At 40.1% G+C, this 17,719-nt stretch overlaps 1 long non-coding RNA gene across 1 annotated transcript in view; it reads right to left on the bottom strand.

Annotated features, from left to right (window-relative positions):
* The window catches only part of LOC118921803 (uncharacterized), a 176,215-nt gene extending 169,801 nt beyond the window's left edge, over positions 1 to 6,414 (bottom strand). Inside the window, exon 1 of the long non-coding RNA XR_008992774.1 lies at positions 5,309 to 6,414. This is a non-coding gene — a long non-coding RNA (uncharacterized LOC118921803). The remainder of the gene's footprint in view (positions 1 to 5,308) is intronic.
* Between the last annotated feature and the right edge of the window lie 11,305 nt (positions 6,415 to 17,719).

Raw genomic sequence — 17,719 nt, 5'->3', positions numbered from 1 at the left:
TATCTTCTCAAAGATGACTTGCAAATACTTTCTCACACTCTGTGGACTGCCTTTTACTCTGTTTGATTCTGTCCTTTAATCTTACAGAGTTTTTAATTTTGATGTAGTCCAATGTATCTATTTTTCTTTTTGGTGCCTATGCTTTTGGTGTCTTATCCATGTATAAACTGATATGTTATGCAGAAGGCTAATAAGACAATCACTACCTCTTTGCAGGCTGTCTCAGAATCTAAAACCTTTGCCACAAACATTCCCAGGGGAGCCTTGTGGAACTGTGAGTAAATAAACAGAGCAAACCCTGTCACAGGAGCACCACTGAGGCTAGTAGGCATAAAATTGGAACCCCTTGTTTGTTTATTCGGCAGCCTGTGCCTGGAAGCCAGAGGGCACTGAGCTCTCGGGATTGTGCTTGAGAAGTACCTGCTGCTCAGCCTGCCTGTTGTCACAAGCCAGTCAGGCAGCCCATGTGGAGGGTCATGTGTCAGTGAGTCATCACTAAGAAAAGCAACTCTCTGAAGGGCTGATCAACACATCAGGGGCAGGACACATCACAGGGACATGTGGATGTGTTTGCGTGTGTGTGCATTTTAAGTACCTATTAAGATCTGTCAAACATGATCAAGTGTCTTTAATTAAGTGCCTGGGCCAGTCTGCATGCACACATGTGCAACTGTTCATTTCCACCCACTTGTAACTTGATAAACATTTTCTATGGAATTGCATGTTAATTTATTTACCTAAGCAAGTAAATAAAATACATGTTGAAAGAATTTTTCCTCTTTTGCCCACTCTTGGAATTCCAGTAAACATTTGTATATTTCATATACATCCTCATATATACATACACACACTCTGTCCAGTTATTCATGCTGCCAAATTAGAATTTAGAATCTAGAGGGAGGTGAACAGTCACTTAACTGTCCAATATCTTCAGTGAATTTTGTGTGTTTCAAATGCTCTGGCTAGTATTTGAAAGAATGTATTATGTCTAACACTACTTCTCTTAATTTTTAATTCTCTGTATATTTCAGCATGAATTTAATCCATCTGATTCAGATTCATTTACTCTAAACTCATCAAAGTGGTACTTTGGTAATTGATGTTTGATGTCCAGAGTGGCTTGTGGGTTTTTAGATCATAAAGATTCCCTCCTGCATGCCCATCTGCCCTTACCCTCCCATCCCCACAGCACTAGCTATACTCAAGAGGTTATATTTTATTTACCTGACATAGTTTCAAATGACCAGAAATGTGTATTTGAGCAAATGTCAAAGCTGTCCACCTTCTATAGTCATGATTTGGGAGTGTGATAAAGTGCAAGGCCCTGAGGGCTGTGTGTGCTCAGCAGGGCCCAGCTGCTCGGGAGGCAAGGCCACACACTCCCTGTTGTCCCTGGCTTTGGGTCTGTGTGCACAGTGATGTCCTGAGGCACTGCTCTCTGCGCTCTGAAATCTCTTTAATCTGGCGCTCACACACACGGACGACAACAACCGCTCCCATGCACGCAGCGCACACACACGCAGACATAAATGGGCCCCAAGACAAAGAGATGCGTGCAATCTTTTTACGATTACTTCAAAACAAGCTCTTAACTCAATAAAGCCTTCCTGTGTCAGGAAAACAGCACACTCCACTGCTCATACTTTCACAAATTCTACCAATAGAAAACTTGCTACCATCTTATAAGCCTTGGTGCTTCTGTAAGTCGTTTGAAGAACAAAGAATGCTTAAATACTTCACATGAGAAGAAAGGTCAGTCTATTGTTTCAAAAAACATGGCAGAATTTTAGCACCAGACGTGGTCTTTAGGATCATATAATCTTTAAAATGTCAGCTGTTCACGTATCTTAGAATAGTAACTTGTCCATTTTGTTACTGTATTTGTTCTTTCTTTTAAACGTTTAGTGACATATGGACATGGCCTGAGTGGGCTCCTCCATTCACTCAATAAACATTTACTGACCACCTACATGTGTCAGACACTCTGCTAGGCCCCGGGGCTTTCAGAAGGCAAGCCTGTCCTTGTAAGAGATACCATGCCCTCCCTGCCCATTGAAAGCTCAGCATTCACAGTCCTTTCTCTGCAGACGCTGTGCCCTCGTGAGCCAGCTTCATGCGTATGCACACAGGGACAAAGCACATGAGAGATGAAGGGCTGCCTACCCATCAGTCACAAATGCCTTATAAAGAGTCTCTTAAGCTTCAAACCATTCTTATTTCACAATATCAAAGACCGAATGAATGAACATTTGTATAAACTGTGGTACTCTAGATAATCACAGTGCATCGCCCTCTCAACCTTCTATGCATTGAACAGTTTACTGGTGCTTCTACATCTTAATGTGAAGGTGGAATCTTGAGAAGGGAGAAAGTAGTAATCCATACTGGCAACTCTGACCTTACAATACTTCTTTTACTTTCTGGAAATAGAAAGCTTCTGCTTTTTGAACATTTGCTAGCTCTCCCATCTCCCTAACAACTTCATTCTACTGTCATACCATAAAGGAAAAAGTTTCAGACTACTGATTCATAGCGCAGTGAGGTCATCTGAATTTTTAGGTCCTTGAATAGGAATCATACTGTGAAAAGAATGAGCCTAGCTCAAATCAGACATGCTGAGAGCTTATCTTGCCAGGACATAAGCTCCCCTGTGGGTGGAGGAGATGACCATCACTGCCTTTTTCCCTTCTCCACTGAGTCAAGCAGATGTGGTTAGTCACTGTGCAAGAGAATGTGTGGACATGTAAGTATTTGTGGTTGCCAGGTCCAAATCAGTCAGGCAGTAAATTCCCTGGGAGCCCCATGTAGACACTACATTTTGCACTCACCCACCAAATGGGTACACATGCCCCTTAATCTGTCTTCCTGCAGGAGGGTTTCCCTGGCACCATGTAGTCTGAACTTGAGGCCAGCCTCTCCCTGGAGCACCATCCTGTGAGTTATAGCCTGCAGCATGGGGGCTGAATAGAAAACAGCCTCCAGAAACTCAACTGGAAGGGCTGACCAGAACTCAGCCTGACGCTGAGAATGGCAGGAAAGCTTCTATTATTCTACTTCATTCTATCTGCTGTGAGGCAGCTAGGCGCCTGGAGTCTGACCGAGCTTAACTCATTTCCCTGGATTTCCGAGTCACAGCCACAGTGCCTACTAAAGCCAAATATCTCACTCCTGAGGCTCACTACATTTCCTGATATAGGATGCACTTGCCTGTCTCCTGGTGACCTTAAACACTAATAAAGGAGTCATAATATGACCTAGACAAGACTTGGAAGTCAACCAGAATGCCAGTGATTGACGGGAGTGCTTTCAGTTTATCTACTGTTTGTCCTGACACTCTGGCATGGTTCTTTTTATTATGATTGCAGGCGGGGGAGGCTTAAAAATACACTGCATGCATCACTCTCCACATCGGTGAAGGTTAATCCGAAGGTGTGGCAAAAGAAACTCTGTGTTACATACAGACTGGAAGCCCACAGTCTCCAGCTACGATTTTTTTTCTCTTCCCCCGGCTTGTTGGAAGGATGGCATTGGCACTTTGGAAACAATTCTCAAATGTGAATTGCCCAATGCTGCACCCGGGGTTAGAAGAGCAAACACTCTTGCTGACTTTCTGCGTGACTGACTGCTTTGGTCATGTCTGCTTGCCCTGCCCCAAATGCTGCAATCAAAGTGAGTAGCATTTCTGGAGAAAGATCATGAATTCACGGTCCACCCTTTCTTCTTTTAGCCTTAATATATTTCTTCCTAAATAAGATAAATGTTTGGTCTGATGCTTGATGTGGATCTATAATTAAAATATATACTCACATTGCAAATCAGGTCTGAGGGGGATGACTGGAGTCATAGCTCCCATTTGTTGCTTGTCATGTTCAGTGTCTTTCAACTCAAATTCCTCTTTTTTGAAGGTGGCTTTTTATATTTCCACTATTACTCTCTCTGTCTACTTAGTACATTTAGATTCAGCAGGTCAACTTATATCAAACCAGACTGGGCAGAGAGGCAGGCTACCCAAACGTTGGTTGCCCTTTTGTATTTGGAAAGTGTCCACTAACTAGTCAACAAGCAGGGAGTTCTTTTGAAACCCGCCCTGGGAGTTTCAGTCTGCCATCCCCAGGGACGAGTGGCCTAATATATCATGACCAGAATTGTCATCCTATATGAGCAAAAGCAATTGGGGTCAGACACTCCATCCAGGAAAGCAGGGTCAGACCGGAACAGCATGGTTATCCTCTATGATAGCTGCCTCAGCAGAAAAGCTCTGCAAACATCCTGGTTTCTGGGCTAACCTGTCAGGCGTTTACTTCTTACTAAGCCCTTCCTAAACTTGTTTATATGCTAATCCTCTGCTACATCTTGGAGTAACGGGCTTTTAGTTTTAATACGTACTGTGTGTTAAGTTTTTCTATTATTCACCTTATCTTTCTTTCTATTTTACGATGTACATCTGGATTTGGTAATTTGATGAGTAAGTTATTCTAATAATTTCCTTCAATTTATATATTTCTAATGTTATTTCCTTTTAACACTTATATTTCTATGTTGAAGAATCCCATAATCCGTTCTATTAGATTCAGATTTAACTAATACTTTTGATTTCCCACTATGTGCTGGGTACTGTGGTAGATTCTTTCTTAACAGTAATAATAATAATAATAATAATAATGATACCACCTAATATTTATTATGAGCTTACTGTATGCCAGGCATTGTTGAAACACTTTTTGTAAATTATCTTATTTAATTCTTACAAGAATCCTATGAGAAGATTTATCTCATTTACTCTGAATAACCTTACGGATTTATACTGTGATCCTTACTATACAGATGGTAAGTCTAAGGCTCAGAGAGTTTTAAGCACTTTGCTCAAGGCCAAGGACCAAAAACCAAGATTCATACCTAGATCCTTATCTTTCTATAGCAGCTTTCATCCCACTTAGCTACATTGCATAAAACCATAAAAAACTAGTTTTAATTCTATTGGATGCTTGCCTCACCTAACTAATCCTTAGACCTGGGTTGTTCCTAACATATTATATAGATATTTTGAAAGGAAATTTCTGAATTGTTCTTCTATTGGTCTATTGTAGATTGATGCTAACACAGAGAAGTTAACCTGATACAGTCTCTGAACACAATGTAATTGTAGAAGAGCAGATCCAACCATCAAATACACAATATGGTGCAAATATACTTTAATTCTCATCAACTAGCAGTTTGTAAATTCCATGTTCTACACAAACAGTTAATACAAAACCATGGTTAATACCTCAGGAACTTACTTTAATACATTTGCTGTTTGGTTACTCACACTTTGTTTATGGGAATGTTATACCATATTAGTGATCTTCTACTGACAGGAAATTCTCCATAAAATAATCTGGAGCAAGAAATTGAAATGAAATCTTTAGAATTATTTAAATACGTGCATGTTCAAAGGACTTCTCCTTTCACTTTCCTTTAAATTCACGCCTGTTTCCTTAATCCGTTCTTTTAAATGCTCATTTTCTATCTTTTTAATCACCCTTGAACACCCTCCAAATTCTGTTTCTCAAGTTGTGGAGACCAGAAATGGTCACAAGTTACCAACATTGACTAAGACACAGAGACAAAGATTCTTATGGTATCTTCTTGTATTCTGAATTCCCCATATTGTGCTCAACAAAGTGTTGTACTCTAATATGTTGCCTCTTTACACTAAAAAGTAATCTCCCCATTAAAAAAAATGTAGATGAAAATTTACAAGTGCATAGTCTAGATTTCTTCTTGAATTAGACTACTTTGCCTTTCCCCCTTAATCTCAAATCTGGGTAGCTTTTATTTTTGCCTGCCCATCAGTATGGAGGCAACTGCATGCTTTATGTTTGCTCTGTTCCCCTGTTTCAGATTTTTACTTTAATCATGATCCCAAGATCATAAACTATAGAATAAATATTTCCCGGCATACCACAGGGAACTAGTAATAATGCCCCTCTCTGAGTTCATCATAGCCCAGTCCCCAAATGTAACTTGTGCAAATTTCAAATGGAAATAACATTATCTGCAAGGTGCTATCCACTTCTTTCTTAAATCAACAAGTTCCTAACACATTTGATGTCATCTGTGAAGGAGAAAATTGGGCTTGGAAAGCTGATCACTTCAATCACACAACCAGCCTTGCCTCAACACACAAGGTTTCCCCAGTTGTTCTTGTGGAGGAAGAGAGCAGGGGTGATCAGCTGCACGTGGAGCTGTGCTGTCCTGCGGTATCAGTGGTGCTCACCCTTGAACCTCCAAGAGTTTGTCTTCTTCCAAGTGGCTGATTCAGACACAGTCCTGTCTTTTTTTTTCTTATTTTTTTATTAAGGTATCATTGATACACACTTATGAAGGTTTTACATGTAAAACATCGTGGTTACTATATTCACCCATATTATCAAGTCTCCCCCGTACCCCACTGAAGTCACTGTCCATCAGTGAAGATGCCACAGAGTTACTATTTGTCTTCTCTGTGCTACACTGCCTTCCCTGTGACACTACACATACCACGTGTCCTAATCATAATACCCCTCAATCCCCTTCTCCCTCCCTCCCCACCCACTTTCCCCCACCCATCCACTTTGGTAACCGCTGGTTCCTTCTGGAGTCTGTGAGTCTGCTGCTGTTTTGTTCCTTCAGTTTTGCTCACAGTCTTGTCTTTTTAAAAATAAATGCATCAGGATGAAAGCACTAAAGTCATTTGTAAAATCACCACTGCAATGTTGCCTAGTTATTTCTTCACAGCTGGTTATCCCCCAAATAAAAATTTTCACTAGCATTTCATCAGTCACATTAATTGAAATGCTAAGCTAAATATTTTGCCATCTTTACATGCATTGAGAACTAATAAGTTGATTTCTACTTTTGATTTTATAAATCTATGTGAAATAGTTATATTTCTTGGTCTTGGTTATATGCATTACAATGATCAGAGACTATTAAGCCACGGTAATGTACAATAATTATTTCAGCTTTAGCCATAAAGATCATTCCAAGGATAAATTGAGATTTTCTATAGATTTATAATCATTCATGCATATGAAATAGAAATATCTTTTTTGATTTTCAAATTACTGAAGCCACCTTGGGCCTGTCACTTCAGTTTTTGCAAATGCTTGATTATTGTTGCATTTGTTTCAGACTGTGGTTCATGAAAAGGGTACATTTTTTCCAGGTAAGGAGAGGTTTATTACATTATATTTCTCCCAAAGCTTAGTATCAGCAGTGAGAGTTCCACATTTTTCCAGAAAAACTGTGTGTAACCTAAAAGAAGTTTCAGAGATTATCTACATGAGTATTGCTCATATTATGCTCTGAGGAGTCCTACAGGCTTCTCAACCACACCTGAGCAGAGGGGCAAGGACACAAGTCAGGGTCGGCTGGAATAGGGGAGGGCTGGAGACAGCTGCGCAGTCCGAGGCCCTCAACCAGAGCAGGCTCCAAGTTTGATCTTTTCTACTCATTGGAATTCTGCATAAAGTTTCATTTGAAGAAAGATTCATGTGCTCCCAGGAATATGAATAATATTGTGAATAATAAAAAAGACAAAACCTAATGGACAAATGCCTCAATTTTGTAAGCAAGGACTTGGGTTTTGAGAGAATAAATGATTTGCTCAAGGTAACACAGCCATTAAAAATTGGGTTGAATTAGGGATTGCTAAAACTTTAAAGGGTATGTTTAATTGAATCACTATTTATCAAAGGCCAGCAAAATGTAAGGCACTGTGCTAGGTCTCCAAGGAATAAAGAAAATAACCTACAGCCCTAGGTAGAAATCTAGTACAAAATGCTGAAGAAAAAACACTAAAGATCACCCCACCCAAACTACTTGTTTTAAGGGCTTAACAGTCTTCTCAAAGCAATGTTTCAAGTAAAAGGATCAGGACAGGAATCTGACTCTTCCTGCTTCAATTATACTGCACTTTCCACTACACCAGAGCACCCCAAATTTTGTTCATGAACACCTCCTCTCTCAGGATGACCCTCCACTTAGAAATCCAACTGAATATTTGCATTTAAAAGGTTAAAAATTCCTACAGTTAAGAAAATGTGCTGAAATGACAGTTCCAATAATTACCATTCATGCTGTATGTATTTGCTTCCCAAAGAACACAATTTGAGAAACTCTGCACTATACTTCTCCTCTAGACTTTACTAGATTTGACACTGAACTCTAGTGGGATCTTCTTTTAAAAACCTCATTTCCATGGTTTAGTGATAAATGAAGCTTTAGAAACATGATCTCAGTGATGTGTTAGATCATATAGTTAGATATATTCTTTATATGCACATATTTGAATGTTACAGAAAATACTGTGTATATATGTCCAGATAAGTATGAAATAAATGCAATATACAAAGTGCTAACAATGCATTGTTTTAGTTTAATATCATTTCATACTTGTTCATGTCTGACACAGAATCCCAATGCATATTTATCTTCTTCCTAAATATAATGCATGCATTATAATTCACTGGGAATGTTGAATTAATTTTAATAAGGTGAGGATTGGAGACTACCTCTGCCCAGTTTTCAGAGATAAAATGACTTACCTGCAAAATGAAAATCAGTTTGCTTGTCTTATAAACACATTTATCTTGGTGCATTTTGTTTAGGACAGTATGCTAAAAATAAAAAGGAATAAATAGCAAAACTTCCCCCCAAAATTATCAGGCAAGGTACACCAAACCAAAATAATACTGTAAATCTTGGGAGGGAACCTGTTCTTGCAAGATTTGTCAACCAATTTTTCAAGATCAAAAGTGTTTATATAAGCTCATGAAATCTTGGATCCTTTCCCAGACTAAGCCTCCAACACTTCTGAGGTTGGCCCATCACCAATATTTACAGTATTCCTGGCATTTCATGGGATGGATTCATAGGTCTCTATGATAGGCAGGCTTCCTAATATAAAGGAGTGCTGGAACAATTTGCTATGTGTGAAAGGCAGTCAGACTTCACTGGCATTTTGCATCAGGAAGGAAATGATTTGCAGGTACCATGAACCTGTTGTATCTTGTCAGCTTTGTTAGCTGAGAACATCATTGGGGAACCATTAGTACACAGAGGCCCATGCTGCCCGCCTGACAAGCGCTCCTTGCCAAGTGATTTGAGTCCTGTGTTTAGGCAATGTTCCTTCCTGTAGTATTACATTTCCTTACTGGACGCTTTCAGAAACAGGATCTTCAGTATGCAGATTCACTAACCCTTTATAATAAGACCTAATGTAGTTCCTTACACTTAGTAGGCTTTTATAATAATAACTTTCAACAAATTTACGCACTCACCCAAGTTGGAACACGTAAGCTAACAGTAAATCCTGAGCTCTCTAGTAACACAGACCACTAATGATCGATTGTCTAGAGCGACTTTCTTTTCCACAGTCGGGTCATTCTTAATAATGTTTCTAAAGATTGCATAATTATTGAACTTTCATTGCCAATGGCCATAGGTGCTCTTTTACCCACCAAAGTAGGATTCTCCCCTAAAATCATTGTTATTTGGTCCCTTCTAAGAAATCCATTCCCCTGGATAATAAGGGTTCATACCTGCAACATTATGCTTAAGGCTCTCTAATCTCAAAAGTTTTCACTTGCAATCAGGTATAAGATGCTGTTAGGAATGACAGAGATGGTGAGATAGGGGTCCTGCTCTAAGACAGCTTCAATCTCACAGTAGAAACAAGACAAACACAAATACAGGCAGTGACACTTATAAATCATCAATTAGTGGAATTGGAAAGTGCTACTATAGGAGTGAGGATTTGGGGGCTTATTGGAAGATTGATAATTGAATGTGTCCATCTGCCCTTTAGACAATGAGGATATAAACAAGGAGACATCCTCATTCAACATAAGATTTAAAGCCAAAATCGAGGCTCAGCCCTGTTCCCCAGCTTCTTCCAGCTCTGGCCTCACTGTCCTCCTTCCTAAAGCATGTGTGCTTTCTCCTCCATCATCCCAGCAGTGCCCCAGGCCTTACCTTTCCTTTCACTAGCCTGGCCCAGCCTAACTTGCCATAGGAACTTGACCTTTTGCCCCCCCACCCCCAGTCCTGCAGCAGGATTAGAAAGGGACCAATTTAACAGGAGAGTGAGGCAGTGCACGCACCCATAACAATAACCCCAACAAGGGTGCTCTTCCCCCAGCTGGTCACCATGTGTATGAACGTGGTTGATAACTTACAACTTGCGGTCCTGCAACATGTAGCAGGCTTAGACTACTTGCAAGGCAGCTGCCAGGCAACCTGGGGACAGCTCTCAGCAGAGAAACATTTCAGGTGGTGAGCAAGAGTCCAGCCCTATCAGAATATGTCCTGTGAGGCAAGGCTGCCAGTTGACAGGAATAATTACAAGGGCTGCCTAACTGCCATGGCAAGAGAAACTTCACCCAAGTGTTTTCAGGTAACTGCCAGCCCTGGCCTGGCTGCCTTCCATGGGCCCCACAGCACACGGCCCCGTGTGAAGTGGATGTTTTACAGCAAGTTACAGCAGCGCAGCTGTTTGCACTAGAACTTAACCCAGGTATGCCAGAGAGCTGTGCCAAAGCATGCCTTACTGTTGCATTAGTTCAAAAGCAACCCACAGAAAAAAAAACATTTGACTCTGACTGCCAGTTTCATTCCTTGTCAGGAACTGATTACTAAACTCAATTAATAAAATGTTTCTGAGTACCAACTATGTGTTTGACCCAGGAAATAAAGGAGGTATGGACCCTAACTCAAAGATAGGGACATTACCCCAACCCTTAAGCTATGTCCTATTTAGTATGGACACATACACATGAACACACACACACACACACACACACACACACACTCCAACGGTATGATTTAATGGTAGGTGCAAAAATAGAAATAAGTAAGAACTAAAAGAGATAGATTATTTCTGGCTCAGACAGGCTTCCCAAAGGTGATGGTATTTGAACTGAACTTTGTAGGATAAACAGAAATTCTCCAGGCAGAAAAGAGAGGGAAAAGGTCCAACAGATAGAGGGAACATAATGCTCCAAAGTGTGAAAATATGCACTGTGCTGGGAAACAAATGAGTAGATCAGATTTATTGAGGGTAAATCTTGAGCAGATGAGTCTGGGTGAGCAGTTCCTGTTTGCAGACCCCTAGATGCCAAGCTAGAAATCGCACCCCATACAGCACAGTGGGGAGACATTACAGGGCTATGCAGGGTGTGATGTGATCAGGTTTGTTCTAAAAGCTTGCTCTGGCAGGCCCTGCTGGAGGAGGACACTAAAGACAGCTCAAAGACCATTGTCACAGTCTGGGCATGAGAAAGTGAGGGCCTCCACTGACGATGTTGAGGAAAGAATAGTTCTGCCTGTGGGCTCACAAACACTGCAATGGTGCACTCATTCCTTCTGCAGCCAGACTTTGGGTTTTGATGTGCATCGATTTGTTAGTGAGTAAAGACCATCATGGTCTCTGAAGGAAGAATTACTAGAAGAATACTAAAATGATAGGATGGTAGAATAATATTAAAATTGAAAAAATCCTACGATGTCTATTCCACTCACTCATTTTACCAACAAGTTAGTTAGTTGGTAACTAATGGCAAATTGCAGCCTGGCAGCCAGATCCCCAGCCAATGAGACAGTGAGTAGTTTTGCAGGGTACTGTTATGGATGAATTTTATCCCCAAAAAGACATGTTGAAGTCTAACCTCCAGTACCTATGAATGTGACATTATTTGGCAATAGAATCTTTGCAGATGTACCCAAGATGAGGTCATTAGCATGGGCCTTAATCCAAAAGGACTGGTGACCTTACAAGAAGGAGATAGCTAAGTGATGGCGTAAAAGCACAGGAAGAAAGCCATGTGAAGATGGAGATTAAAGGTATTCAGCTGCAAGCCAACTAAGGCCAAAGACAGATGGCCACCGCCAGTATTTAGGATGAGGCTCTGAAGACTCTATCCAGAATCTCAAAGGAAGCATGCCCCTACAACACCTTGATTTCAGACTTCTAGCCTAAATAACTATAATAAAATAAATCTCTGTTGTTCTAAAGGACCTGTCTGTAGTGTTTTATATAACAGCCCTATAAGACCAATACAGATTTTGTGAAGGTTTAAATGTTTTGCATATGCATATCTCTATGCTTAGAAAAAGTCCCCTCTTGAATAGCTTCAAAGATAATGCTTAATGCAGACCTGCATTTTAAAAAAATAATAAAACTATAAGCATTACACCCTATAAAGGGCTTTGGTTTAATGGTAAATCTCATGTTCACAATGAAAAGATTTTAGCAACTAAAATTTGAGTATACTTTATAAAGCCATTTAATCCCTTATCTCATTTAATCTTTACATCAGTTCCAGGGGGTGAGAAAACAGTTGATTGTCCCAAAGTTGCCAAGTGTTGGAGTCAAAGCCAAATTACAAGACTTCTGGCTCCAAATCTGGTGCTCTACCCTGCATCTTGCCCCATTCGTGGCTTTAGTATCTTCTCTCTGGTGAGAACCATTCAGGAGAAGCTGAGGTTTTAAATGGGGATAATACCTGCCCTGGGATTGCGTATGTATGTCTGCTAAGGAGAGTTGTCTTGAACTATTAGGGCCAGTGCCAGCAAGCAGTTCTAATCCCAGAAAAGAAATGCTAGCGATATAATGAAATAATGTAAATACTCTAATTCATTCCAACAAACGTTCATATTCAGAGCATTTGGGAGTAGACCAGAAAAAGCCTATAAAATGACATATTGTTGCATCTCCTCCCCAGCTATCTCCTGAGTTGGAAGAAATAAGCTTTTCTTAGAGGAGGAACATTTATAGCCTTGAAAACCAGAACCAGCTCAACTTCTAGACAAACTGGGCCTACTCTTATCTGAAGCATCATACTATCTCAATTCTCATTGTGGGATTTTATGATTGGTAAGGAAAATCATGCCTTGGGTAAGTGACACATTAAGGTTTTGTTATTTTTGCTTTGGAGTTTTCATTCATTCATTTGTTTTTGGGCCACTGGAGATCTTGTGTAGGTAATTGCAGGGAGACAAATAATTGACTAACAATTAAAAAGAAAAGTAGGAATCAATTCCTGGAAAATAATGTGATGTATGGACCCCAAAATGCCATTCATCATAAATGGGCTAACAGTGTTATTATGGTAAATGCAGCTGTGTCTTGTATCTGGCCTCACTTGGGGACAGGGGAAGGAGAAAGAGGTAGGAAGCCTCTTTACTTGTATAGATCAGTGAAAGACAGCAGCTTTCTAATAACAATCCAGGGGATCTTTATTAAAGTAGCAGGAGAGTGTGACATCCAGTCTCAGCCAGGAGGAGACCTTGGCACAACACCAGCAAAGCATTGTGTTCCTAGATTCTACAATGCACAGAGTCATGCTCTATTTGTTTATGTCCTGAAAGTACTTAAAAGTCAAGGATAGAGATTCAAAGTTCAATCTCATCCTTTCATGTTTCTGACTGGACTGAAGGCACGTACGTTCATGACCAATCCCCCATCCAAGCCGTAAGTGTGTGGACGGTTTCATCTCAGGACAGACACCAGAAACACAGCAAATAATGTCTGTCTTCACATCTGTACTAAAGTGTTTCTCCACGAGAGCTGTGGTTCCAGGTGTGTTAAAGTGTTCTCCAGACTAAGGATATTTGTGCAGACTATGAAGAGTTTGGGTTACAGCTTTGAATAAACTTCTTACATGCTCACATAGCCTTCTCTACCCTTCCTCAACTCAAGTCCTTCAATGAAAGTCAGGTCAGTCATGTTACAGTATAACTGGGAGGAACCTCCAAATTCTTCGGTCACACTGGAATTTCATGAATCCTTCATTATTTTAAATAAAGAAGTCATGAGTTGCATATTGGAAGTCTTTTTTCTTTCCTTTTCCTTTTTTTGAGGGGGAGTAATAGATTTTTCATTTTAATATTTATTGTAACAGGGCTTGGATTTGCCCTATAGTTTTTAAAGTAACAATTGCCATTCCCCACCCAGAACCCCCACATACTTGCAACTGTTTACAAAGATTTTATTAAAAAATTCCGAAGAGACTGAGCAGTTTCATAGAGATAATTAAGAAGCAACAATTTATGCCCCACAGGTTTAATGCAGATAGATTTTTGTGGTTTTAAGAGTTAAATCTCCAGAACCCCCACCTCTTTACATCTGTCCCCACTTTGGAGAGAGACTCCAACCTCGGGCTGTGCGGAGCTGTCCCTGAATGCGTGCCCACAGCTGACCCCAGCAGCACCACACACAGCTTTTGACTTTCCACCCCGGGAGCTCCTCTGCCCAGATTTCCGGGAGAAGGGCAAGCCTGCCCGCTTCCCTGCTGCCCCAGAGCTGTGAGTGACCTCCCAGAAGCACAAAGCAACTGGCAGAACAGTTGCTGTGAGGTCTGGGACTCCCCCAGCGCCGAAGCGGTTAACTGGTAGGACGACCCAGAGAAAGAAAAACAGACCAAGAACTGCCCTGTGCTGGAGGAGGGCTAGAAAACGAGGCTGTCTGTCGCTGTTGTTTTCATTGTGTGCACTCTAATCAGGGAGAGTAAGAACAATGATGCATGTAATGCTGATTTTGGACCGCTTCCATGCAGCTTTTCCCAGGCTAGACAGCCTTGGGAACCACTGATAGAGTGGCACACCAGGGGCACAGCCTCAATCACCAAGCCCAGGGCAGGGCAGCCTTTTCTGTGGATAAAATATGTGAGGGATGACAAGAATCTTCCCAGCATGGGAAGTGGCAGTAACAAAAAAATACACAACAGGGGAAAGCTGTGATGGTTTTGCATCTCGCAGCCTGGCCACGGGGACGTGATATTTGAGAGATAGGAGACCTTTCCTCCTACCCACCCCATCCCATTTTTCTTTTTTGTTTGTTTGTTTCCCTTTTTGCATTCAACTTGCCCTCCCTTTCTTCTCCACTCCCCTCCCCCAAACTCCCTCCAGCACACTTTGAAGCAGAGATGAAAGCCCTGAGCTGCGGCTGCTGGCACCAAGCAAGCTCAGGGGGACGACTCAAGTGTGCTTTAGTGTAACATGTTGTACTTTCCACCCAAGGAAAGGGGGGAAAAAAGCAGCTTGAAACAAGGCATTGCATTTTGCTGGAGAGCATAGTTTATATATCTAGGACTCAAATGTGGTCCTAATTTTTCAAAGCTTTTGTCTTCAAGGATAAGGGAGCAGCTAAAATGTGGCATCCTCCCTCAAAGTGGATGCATATAACTGCAAGGGTTGTGCAGTGGTATTGTTTAGTAAAATAAAACAAGAAAGAGGCACAAATCAAGCACGTGAGCTTCTTAGTATTGATACAGCAGCAGACTGCAACTTTCTCAAGTGTTGTTGAAACAGCTCTCTTCCTTTTAAATAGCACGTTCAAGCTATGCTTTATTAAATAATTTTGAAGGAATGACTTCCACACATTTATTTAGTTATTCAGTTATCAGATTTCACAAATGAAGATTCAGGACACCCAGTTAAATCTGAATTTCAGCTAAACAATATTACTTTTTTAGTGTATGTGCCATGAAATATTTGGGATAAACTTATGCTAAAAATGTACTTGCTATTTATCTGAAATTTAAATGTAACCAGGTGTTCTGTATTATATCTGGCAACTCAATTTGTTTATGACAGTTTTTAAATCTATTCAGCCTCTTAAATGTTTATGTTAAGACATTTTTGAAGAGCTTTGTTACTTGAATTTATTTGACATTCATCAATTTGAACATAAAAACAGTCAACATGCCATTCTCACTGAAACACAGACTGCCTGTATTTAAGACCTTTCCATGCTCCTGTCCATTCATCCCCTAAATACACACACACATATACACAACACCCTGTACTACCCCACCTCCCCATCTACCCATTCACATATATCCCTTAGAGGTTTGAAAAGGATTCTATGTATGTGTTTTTCCCTCAGAGGAAGAATTGGCTAATATGTTGCTTAGAGCAATAGGTCAGTATTTATAATCAACTCCTATCATGGAATGTGCATATAGCTCCCACTTGGCCTATTTTGTCAAATAGCAATAGCACAGGAGATCTAAATGAAGCATATTTATTTTTGGTTAAAATATTTCCCTCAATGTACCTGCTCAATGCCCTGAAACATAGTATTATTATTTTAATGTTACTTTTTAAAAATGCACTTACAGACATAAAATCAACCCAAAGGAACTAGTTCAAAAGCTCAGCTTACTTGGTCCTGGATGTTGTTTGCAAACTGCTCATGTCCAGAACAGGACCTGACATGATCTTGTGTTCACTTAAACTTGGTCAAAGTTAAAAGCGTGGTATTTTTGCCTCTCATAGCTGCTATCCCTGAACATAACCTTTGAGGTTGGTGAGCTACCAATTCATGGGGATTGAAGAGGAGACTAAAAAAAAAACTAAGCCTGTGTGGAGGGCAGCCCTGGGGGAGAAGACTCCAAGTGGTTTGAGGTCTCTATGTATGCGAATTTAAATGGTGCACAGATAAGTGATGAAAGTTGCATTTAAACCTGTAGCTGAGAGATTGTTGGGTGTCATCTAGAGAGTCAGGTCTCCTTTGGACAACCATTTTTCTCCCTACTATACTAATATTATTATTTTGATTAGGCAAAACATTACTTTGTTAGAAGAAGTGGTTCCTATTAATCAGTTTTTCAGTGTAACGCTTCTGTTTTTCCTCTTAAACCAGCACCAGAAAAGGATTTAGGTGGAAATTTCCTGAACATCAGCATACTTTTCAAGAAAAGTATGAAGTTTCATACACTTGATAGACTTGAACTTAGATAACTTTTACACAATCCTAGATAGCATTAATGACCTTTAATCATCCAATTTTCCAAACATAATTAAGACAATGTCCTTAAGTGAACTCAGAAATTTACTTTATTTATAAAAAAAAGAATGGAAGAAACATAGTTATTCACTTTATCCCATGATACACTCATCTATGCTCATTCCCATCTCTACACCTGTTATACAGAATGAGGACATGGGCACCCAATGAATCCAGATACACGTTTATCAGTGAAATAGCATAATGTTTGAAAGTCTGGAGAATTCCGTCTAGTTTCAAATCTGATGCTATTAACTACATAAACTTAGACAAGTCTGCTTTCCATTCCTGGCCAAAAGACTGAGAAATAAAAAGACGCTTAATTTCTCTGAAAAACAAGAATGTAAAACCAGCTGCTCAAAAATTCCTTCTTATTCTGAAATTCTGATTCTGTATCGTTTCCATCAATGGGGCCTACTTTCTACTCCAAGTAGCAAAAGGCAGCGATTGCACCAATTATTGCACTTAATTAAACATATTTTATGCACTTAATTAAACTTTTTTTATGGTAATGGCTTATTTTTGGAAAACTTACACCCAAACAGAACACACTTTTGAATAGAATCACAGAGAAGCACATACAGAGGAGTGAAATTGTCAACTATTAGGGCTAGAAATCCACTACTTAGGGAAATAAGAATTTGTGAATATTGCACTTTGGACACTGAATTTTCAAATAAGGATAACTCGTGTATATAAATGGGTACCTATTCCTACAGATGGTGTGTCATTTGTGGGCATCACAAACACAAGCATTTTAGCTGCACTGGAATACAGACACCCAGAGAAAACACATGATTTTTTTAAGAGAGCAAATGACACTATCATTACTTTCAGCAGCATAATCAAATATAAAAGGACTTGCATCAATTACAGGATTGATATGGCATATGGAAAATGCAGTTC

Source organism: Manis pentadactyla, chromosome 12 (assembly GCF_030020395.1).
Source record: "Manis pentadactyla isolate mManPen7 chromosome 12, mManPen7.hap1, whole genome shotgun sequence".
NCBI lineage: Eukaryota > Metazoa > Chordata > Mammalia > Pholidota > Manidae > Manis > Manis pentadactyla.
Note: the sequence above shows the minus strand (reverse complement) of the source record. Positions and strands in the feature narration are given on the sequence as shown.